General features: G+C 47.2%; 1 long non-coding RNA gene across 2 annotated transcripts; it reads left to right on the top strand.

Annotated features, from left to right (window-relative positions):
- The first annotated feature begins 3,580 nt into the window (after positions 1-3,580).
- Positions 3,581-7,824, top strand: LOC127345487 (uncharacterized). 2 transcript variants are annotated; one of them, XR_007878715.2, is made up of 4 exons: positions 3,581-4,244; positions 5,854-6,633; positions 6,729-6,833; positions 7,519-7,824. It is a non-coding gene; the product is annotated as an uncharacterized lncRNA (long non-coding RNA). The 2 variants fall into 2 exon arrangements; XR_011756226.1 differs by having other exon boundaries at positions 5,854-6,615.
- Positions 7,825-9,624: the final 1,800 nt, after the last annotated feature.

The raw sequence follows: 9,624 nt of genomic DNA on the forward strand, positions 1-9,624 counted from the left end.
CATGTAAAACTTGCATTTTGTAATCAGGCCATCCTTGCTATTCTTAGAGGCATGAAACTTTTATGTCACCTCTGAAATATCTTAGCTTTATCAGGTTGTAATCGTTCTTAGCTTTATTAAGTTGTATGTAATCGTGTCTTTTATCAAGTTTTTACACAGCCTCTGAGATTTCCTACGTGAGTGGTTGGCCCAAACTTTCTTGCGATGGAGTGCAAATTGAATTAGTCGTCCATACTCGTTAGCAGATTTTCTTAGTAGGTTGTTTTCTCTTGCATAGATGCTTTCTACTCAGTTACCAAGACACACGGTTTGCCTTGGTAGGATATTATATTAAGTCAATCAGCCAAATGAGAAAAGCAGAGGCCGGGAATGCTCAGGGCCTGGAACGGACACGGACCGATAGAGCATCCAACATAATTTTACGTCGCCTGCCGTGTGGACAGGGATCGTGGTGCGGGGGCCTGGAACGGACGCGGACCGAGCATGCAATGTAATTTTACGTCGCCTGGTGCGGTGCGCGCGGGCCTGTGCGGTGCGGACATGCGGGCAGCCTGGTGCGATGGGGTGCAGAATAATATTCTGCCCCCAGGGAGTCAAATAGCGCATCTCTATATATATATATATATATATATATATATGCAAAATAGTGGGCTACCCGCGTGGCTAGCTGTGCACACTCATCCAGCCGTTTGATCCCCTATAGAGAGCACCATTCCACTACGTGAGAGCACAAAAAACTAACGGAACTACTAGACGTCCGAACGCCAAATGTATGGCCCAACAGAGTGCAGTTTGAATTGCAATTTGCATCGATCAACACATCACAAAATCCATCGTACCAACCAAAATGCCAGACCACCAGTCATGCATTCGGATTTGCATTCAGATTGGCGTGTGGCGTCCAGCCTTTTTTTTTGTTCACACGCTATTATACGGAGACCAGTTTTAGAAAGTATATCAGCATAAAATTTACACACATATGATCCACTCGACTTCGCCTAGTGAGATTTTAACAAGCCAAGCGAGCTGCAACACGAGCCAGCCAGCCACACCAAAACATGCACATGCCAATCCAGATTTCACTTTGCCACCCAAAGAGAAGATCGCCGACTCCGTGTCAAGTCAACTGTCAAGGAGATCTCCGTCGGCATCCAGCGGCGCGCTACGAGAGCGAGCAGCTGGCGGCGTTCAACTCGGTGGCGGTACGCACGCTCGCCGTCATGCTGCTCCACAGAGTGGCGGCGCGCCACGGGATGGAGCCGCTGGCTACGTTTGACTCGGTGGCGGTACCCACGCTCGCTGCCGACGACTCCACCAACAAGACCAACCACGTCCATGACGACGGGAAAATGATGTGGCTATTACCGTCGCTGCCCGTCACGAAGGTGCGGTTGCACTGGCGCTGCCATGGTGACGAAGAATGCTTCTTCGGGCGATTCCCTCCTCGTCATCGCCCTGTACGTCGTAGACGTGCTGCTCCTGATGGACTATCTGCGGCAGCGTCTGGATGGCGGGGACGAGGCCGCGGCGTGCACCCCACGAGGCGGCTACCTGAGATGGCTGCACTACACGATGCCAATGTGGGGAGCCATGTGCATGGTCGCTTCGGCGTTGGCGGGAACACTGACAGGATTCTTCATCACCGAGTACTTGTGCAGTCGTGTTGCATCCATGTGTCTCCTGTTCGGCTCCTATGCCGCAGCTCAGCGTTGATCACCTCCTACTTGCTCAGCTGCTGGAAGATCTGCAGCTGCCGAAGTGATGTCCGGGACCAGGATCTTTGACCCTGCCAGGACCATGCTTCTCCCTGCGTGGATGGTGCGCTTCGACAAGCTCGACGTCGCCAAGGCTGTCTTGCCAGACGACGGTAGGATGGTCAAGTTCCAAGCCAAGCTGACACGGCTCTCGCTGCCTCCGGAGCTACAGATCATAGCAAGTAAACTTCAGGCACACTCTCGCTTGGTGGCAGAAAAAAGCTCCTATACAAAATAAAGATTGGTTGCAACTTCTATTTTGTTTTCTTTACTTGGTGATTGTTGCGTGTAAGTCTGTTAGCTGCTTGATGTACAAAGCAGGATATAACGGAAGATTGTGTCTTGCTTGTACGTCTTTTGCATTTGTAGTTTTTGAATTGGGATACATCCTTCTGCCTAAACTGGCTGTCAGTTTTGCACATGGCTAAACTCAGTATACAAATACAAGCCTATGGCATTTCAAATACACGAACGGACGAGCCGTTCATCACGGTTCATGACAGGATTGGTTCTCAGAAGTATAGATGCATGCTTTCAGTTTTAGTCTTCTAGAATTGAGCTACAGGTTACCTTCACTTCCTACGAAAAAGTTAGTTCGTATGAGAATGAATAGACAAAAAGAGCAATCCGACCGTTGTTATGTATTTTTGAAAAGATGGACGGTAGAAGGACAAGAGAGATGGCGTGAAGCATACACAAAAAACCACGTCAAAGAGGAATGTCCAGTTGTTATGTATTTTTATTGTCAGTTTGCATAGTGCACATGCATGGTTCACTTCGTTTGCCTTTTCCTTGCACAAATAAAATGGTGTTCCTCAAGCTTTCATCAGAATGACACCTCGAAACGCATGGTTGAGTACAAACCATGACATAGATAGGACAGCATCTAAATAATTCGAAGTGAATACGTACACTGGTCACTGTTTCTCATACAGAAGGAGCAAAATCTTATATCTTCCGTAAGACAAATTGGTTGAAATATACTAGACCATTCGTCAGTTCTTTTCTTCTATCGAACACATGTCAGTTCATTATAACATAACCAGAACAAACAAAATTAGCACTGATTTTTCTATTGCCAGATATTTGCTTCTTATTAACACTGAACGAATTTCCAACTGTATTACAATCCATGTTGCAAACTACGCTTGCAGTAAAAAACGTAGCACAATTTTTCTTCATATGAATGAGCTATCATTTTTTGGAAATACCCTATGTATTACCGTCCACATTACAGATACATCTACCATCGCTTGAGCAGTCCAACGTCTACAAACGTGAAGTTAGCAGCCGTTAGGTTCACTCCATTGCCAGCCATGGTAATCTACACCCCTTCATTTTTCTGCCCACTATATCTGATGGCCATGAGGTGGTGCATAGCTATATATATATAGAAACTCTATTAGATACCCTGGGTCTGCATCCCGGTCGTTTGACCCAGCCGGACGAGCCAGTCAGCCTCCACCAAGCGAGTTGGGCGTGTGCCGAACCGAATTGATCCTACCAGTCCCCAACTAATGTAAGGAGTATTTTTTACAATTGACGGTTTCTTGCCTTTTACGGTCGTGGGGTCGAGAGCTACGCCCCCATCCGCCAAATTAATCGTGCGTGCGGTTCTGATTTGTGGCAGGCGGAGGCGTCGTGCGGCCGACGGCCGGCGGCGGGCGGCGAGCGCTGCGGCTGCGATTCCGGCGGGCATCGGCTATCCTCGGCGGCGTCGAGTCGGCTTCGGTTCCTGGACCACGCGGGCGTAAGGGCATGGCCTCCTATCCTCCCTGGCGATTGGAGGAACGACCACCAGCGCCGCTGGCGGAGCCCCGCTGCCGTCTGCGGCTGTTCCCGCGCGGCTGCCGTATTGCCGTGGTGGACTTCGCCGCGTGGGGAGCTTGTGTTGCATTGCTTTCGGGCAGCGCGGCGTGCGGTGGCTGACAGCGGCGTTGCGCTTGCATCGGCGTCGTGGAGAGCGGGGGCTGTCCCGGCACTGCCACGGGCGTAGCACCCAGGTGCGTTTCGATCTCAATGTATGCTGTGGCACTTGATACCCTGGGAGCAGAATAAGTAATTCTGCACCCTGGTCATATACAGAGCCACGTACCCACCCGGTTCCGTTCCATCGAGCCTTTTTTGTTGGGCTGGGTCGTAAATTTTTTTTTACCCCGACAGTTTAGCTTCTCGGTCACCTGATCCCACTACCCACATCGCCCGTCACCTGATCCCCCCACCCCCCCCCCCCCCTCCCCATCTCGGAGCGCACGCGGCGGCGGGCGGTTGAGCGGCGGCCGGCGAGCGCATGCGTCGTGATCGGCCGGCCCAATCGGTGGCGGCGTGCTCGTTGGCGGCAATGGAGACATGGTGCGTGGCGTGTTGCAGGCGGGCGGCATCTGCATCCACGTCGCATCTTCTTGTCGTGCATATTGATCGCTTTCTCAGAAAGGGCAGGTCGCCAAGGTCTGCAACCATGCGAGCAACAGCTTTCGCCGGACACCTTTGGTAAGCAACATGTTCTCTTTGCCCTCAGATGCTCAGGTCCATCATTATTTTTGCAAATCCGTGTGGAGCTTTGATGTGAAAAGGTTGAGGCAGTGCAAGCACATAGCAATGACCGCCCGACATCAACAGTTTACTTTGTGTAAATCTCAGATGTTGATATTATCTCACCACGGCCACATATAGTTAATTAGTTACCGTTCAAAGTCGATTTGTTCCAGAAAATTGTTTATGGATTAACTACATAGTTTATACGAAATTGTTTCAGAAAATTACAAATTAGATTTAGCTATTGAAGCTGCATACAACGACTGCCCATGACTCTGCTGTGCATTACTCCGGCTAGAAGCTGGCGTACAATGACTGCCCCATGGCTCTGTAGTGCATTGTTCTCACTAAAAGCGTCTTACGTTTGGCAGGCCTTGGCGTGAAGGTTAAGGAGTGAGAACTGAGAAATATAGTTCCTATTCATCTTTAGTCACATGTTGAGATTTGTTTTCACAACTGCAAGATTTAGATGTCAATTTGATCTTCTCGATGATCATACTTGTTCAATATAGATAAAATAAATCCATGTTTAGTACTAGTAGTCGTATTTTTTACCTTCGTAATGATTCAGTTTTCGCCAAAGAAAAATTCTTCAGCTGAAAATTCTGTTCACTTTCTCATGTTGATCAGAATAGGTCGCACTTTTGATATGCTGTTATGGATTACTGTATATTGCTGCCACGCTAGCATATGATCCTTGTGCATGTTGTTTGCTAGGTGGTGATACCTTTTGTTATTTGGAAATATACGTTTATCAATTTGGCGGTTCTTTCTTGTTTTTTATGCTATCCCTGTGACATAACCTGGTTATTTGAAAGTTCTGTTCACCTTTTCAGCTTCCTCGTTATAACATTTTCATGTGCTTGAAAATAGATGAGCATGATCTGTTAGTTTCTTTGCGTCCACCTTTGATCGTGTTATTAGCTTATCAGATTTTGCATTTAAGGACCGACCCTGCTTCAGTATCACAAATGTATTTTAGATCTGGCAAAATTATCATTGAGGATATTCCAGTAGCATATGATCCGTCGGGGCAGAGCAGAGCAGCCATCGCCCAAAGGGTCGTTGCTCGCATGCCCGCACGTCCGACGTCCTCCACCAGCGATGGCCGGGATGATTTAAGGATTTTCATTCGTAAAAAAAGATTAGTGTTTTATGTCGGTAAACATGCGGTGTACGAGTGACTCTTGTTTTAATCAAAACAAATACTATAATTTATGGTAGGTTTAATCAAAATAAATACGGAGTACTGTAATTTATGGCATAGTTGCATTATGAATCCTATTCTTGCTGGTCAAACTAATATACGTAATTGATTTGAGTTGACCATCTTTTGGTTAAAACCATAATCCTTTTATGGAGTATTTTTGTAATTGGTGCCTGACAGTAGCTTATCAATCAGGGCTACTTAACAGCTGATGGTTCTGTTCTCAGTCAATTTTTTATTGATATTTAGTTATCATGTAGCATCACAGCTGTTCCATAATTATTGTTTGTGATTTAAATCATCCCAACCGTGGTGAGAGGCTGCTTTGGAGATGTAATTTCCATTTTTATCATGCAGATGCGTCCTTGCTTCCTTGGTGATTTTGGTGGTATGCAACCCGTGATTAGCGCTGCCTATTTCTTTATAGTACCCATGTACTCTTCAGTACCACCCCATTTCTACCATTTGATGAGCAAGGGATGGTCTTTTCTTTCCCGTTGTTCATTGTTTTTTGTTCGCAATCGTTCACTTTTACTCGCAATTTTCTTGTTGTCAAAAAATGAAGCTTGACATCAGTATTTCTGCATAGTTTCTTAGTTGTTGGCTGCAATAGTATCTCCAATCTAGTGCTAGTCGGCATGCTAGGTTATATGCGGAAGTACCAAATCAAAATATAAATTGGTATTAATGCATACTGGTTATGAATTATGAATTCAAATATTTCTACAAACTAGAATTTTTATTTAGGATAATCCTTCTACATGAGACTTTTATTTAGGGCTATTTTTTCATTACATAGTGATGAGGGTTACAGGCAAGACCCCTGTGGTGGCCGGAGAGCGGCTGAAGCTGGTGTTTATGGCGGCGGCGAGCAGTATCTGGGGATCATGGCGGGCGCGAGCAGCTACAGCTGTGGATCTAGGCGGTTTGAGGCGTGGTGAGCAACGGGCGGCCTCGGTGCCTACGCAAGCGGCCGGTTGCCTCAGCGGCGCTGTCATGGACTCTGCGGCTTGATGACCTCGTGTGCCATCCCTGTCGGGCAACATGGCATCTCGTTGCTGCGGGCGGCATCGTGGTGAGAGGGGGCAACCCCAGCACTGCCGCAGGCGTAGCACGCAGGTAGGCTTCAACCTCTAGGTACGGTGTGGCGTTGATCCTTTCTGTTTTCTCTATCGTGCATCATTGTGTTGCGTATTTGTTGGATTTTAGTTTGATTTTGTCCCCAATTACAGAGGCGGATCCACCGAGCACCTCTGGACTCCACCTGCTTGCAGAACATAACTTTTTGGACCTGGCTCCAACAACGATCGAGGAACGGTGGCATTATAATATCTTAGGTATACTCCAGGCAATTACCTTGGGTTGCTTTATCTAATTCGTTCGGAGCGCAAACATTGAGCCTGCATGTAGATGTTCAATTTGAGCTGTTGTTGCTTTAACTATCAATGCAAATCAGGGGCTGTTTCAATCAGTTTTTCTTCGTTTTCCTTTGCAATAGAAGTTTCATCTTTTCTATTGTCCTGCTAGCTAGATGGTGGCCTTTTATTTGGCAATTTCTTCATATGTTGCCATACATGGATCTGTTAGTCTGTTCCTTAATTTCCTAATTGTGTCCTGTTGAATTACGGGATTTGTCGCAGCACACAACCACTGCCTATGGTTCAGGAGTAGCTAGCTCCCATGTGTCAGTGTATTTAGATATTTTTATTGATTGGCTACCAGAATAGGTTTATGTTAGTGTCGTAAGCTTATTTCTCTGTATGCTTATCACCAAGTTCCTTCGTAAGATCACTTCAATAGTCACGGTAAGCTGGCAGTGGCAGCTGTGGTTGGTACCAATTGGTCTTGGTCTTCCTATGTAAAATTATCCTCTGTTAATAAAATACAACTGCTCTTTCTATGATTATAAGATGTTGCTTTATATGTAGTTAAGAAAATAAATTTCGACACAACAATTTTTTGTTACAGTTTCAAATTTTAAGATTCACTAGATACGTGATGTGTTATTTTATCCTTGTGCAGCGCTGTTGGGAATGTATATCTCTGGTCCGGATCGTTCCTTGTCGGATATCTTGTTGCCTTATTGGCATGGAAGAAATAGGGATATATTTACCATTGTATTTGACACACTGCCTGTTGCAAGTCTTCTCCTCCGCTGAGCATCAAATGAAACTGATATAAAGTCGGCACTGATGATATTGTGTATTTTGTTAGTCATCCTTTTATGCGTAATGCATGAACTATAATTATCTCTGATTTGAATTATGTATACACTAGGCTTCACGTGTCATTATTTTGTATACACAAATATTATGTGTATTCCTTCTTACCGAATCTCTCATAATTTTGAAGTTGCAAGGTTTTAAATGCACAACACGTTTCATTTTTTACACCGTATTATGCCATGGTGTGATTTTGCATGCACATTAAGCCTTCTTATCACACTATTTTCTTAAGTGTGTAATCAGACAGGCAAACTTTTACAAGCGAATCAGCATTGTTACTTTTACAAGAGAATCAGCAAATTCTTACATCGGTCATAACGGAAATAGGTCACACGGGGTGATTAAGTTAAAAAAAAAGGTCACATGAGCTGAATACATTCAGCCATGTAGCTCATTCTGTAGGTGCATCCAAGAACATAAATGGTATACCGACTACAGGCACACCCTAATTATATCTGAATAAAGATTGAGGCCACTTTGAACATTTGACACATGTCTAACGATAGAATCATGCGTGCAAACTTGCGGACATCATGGTACTCCCTGGAGGTGGAGTTGATGCGACGGTGGTGGCTGGGTGGCGGCGGTACTCCGGCCGGCCTGCTGTAACATGGTAGTGAGGTCTTTGCGGGCCTGTTTGGGCCCGGCCGGGCGGGTTTGACCTCGCTGCCATGTCCGGTCGGCTACCGCGAAGGCGGTGGAGGTAGTTCCCTCCCGCTCGGCTGAGGTGCTGCTACCCCGACTCGGCTGTCTCTCATCTCTACGTCTAGGCCCTTCTCCGGCGACCAGAGCGAGACAGCGAGGATGGCTTCAAGATCGCGGTGGCGTGTGCTGGTGGGCGGCAAGTCTGGTGGAGCACGTCGAATCGTCCGGGTGTGTGGGTTGGGGGACGGGAGAAATCTTGTCGGCAGGCCCGACACTGACGCGGTGACGCCTGCGGGTGTCGCCTTGCCTTCCTGAAGGGCGTCGGTAGTCCCTCCTCCCCAATCCCTTCCGCGTATCAGGGGAAACCCTAGGACCAGTCCGGGCAGCAGTGGCGTCGTCGTCACTTTCCTTGTTGAAGGTGTTGCTTGATACGCGGCGCTTCGGCGTGCTAGGAGTGTGGTGGCATTCTCCGGAGGACGCAGCGGTTGCGAGTCATTCTTGTTCTTGTCAAGTTGCCGGTGTCGGCTTTATTTTGTCTTTCTTTTTTCTTGTGTTTTCTTTTGGGCTTGGTTGTGCTGCAGCCCTAGCGTACTTGTTATATCGGTTGGTTGCTATATTAATATAGCGGGGCGAAAGCCTATTTCGAGGAAAGTTGCGGACATCGTTAGACTCTAAGTAAAGCTTATATGACCTTATCGTCTATGATGTTGAAATCATTCATCCGATCAGTTAACTTCTCAACAATCATGGACTACTGAAGCCCTGATGGAGCTAGGCGCGTATGCCTACTGAACCCATCTTTTGCGAAAGCTAAGAGTCAAAGCAGTGGATTTTTTTTGGTGTATCTGCAAATCTCATGAAGAGCATCAATCGCTGGTGGGATGCCATCTCTCTTAGAGAAAGAAATAGACAGGGACGTATCAGGTCAGAGCAGGCCATCTAGGGAGGCAGGGACGGATCAGGGCGGAGACAGCCGATGACCAGGAACGTGTCGGGGCTTAGCGAGGCGGCGAGGAACGGGTCGTGGCGGATCTCCCCGGTGACCAAGAACGTAGTCGAGCGCCGCGGAGGACAGATCGACGCGAGGGCGACTGAGGCCGCGGCATTGGCAGTCGGTTCAGGGGTGGGGATTTGGCTAATTCCTGCGGCATATCCTTCTCTGTCCCAAATCGACGCTCTTGTAGCACAAATTGAGTTTGAGCGGGCGCACCATCCAATCCCACCCATTGCTGAGAGGAACAGAGCTCTCTCCTATGTG

The sequence above is a fragment of the Lolium perenne genome, chromosome 3 (assembly GCF_019359855.2).
Source record: "Lolium perenne isolate Kyuss_39 chromosome 3, Kyuss_2.0, whole genome shotgun sequence".
In the NCBI taxonomy this organism is placed as follows: domain Eukaryota; kingdom Viridiplantae; phylum Streptophyta; class Magnoliopsida; order Poales; family Poaceae; genus Lolium; species Lolium perenne.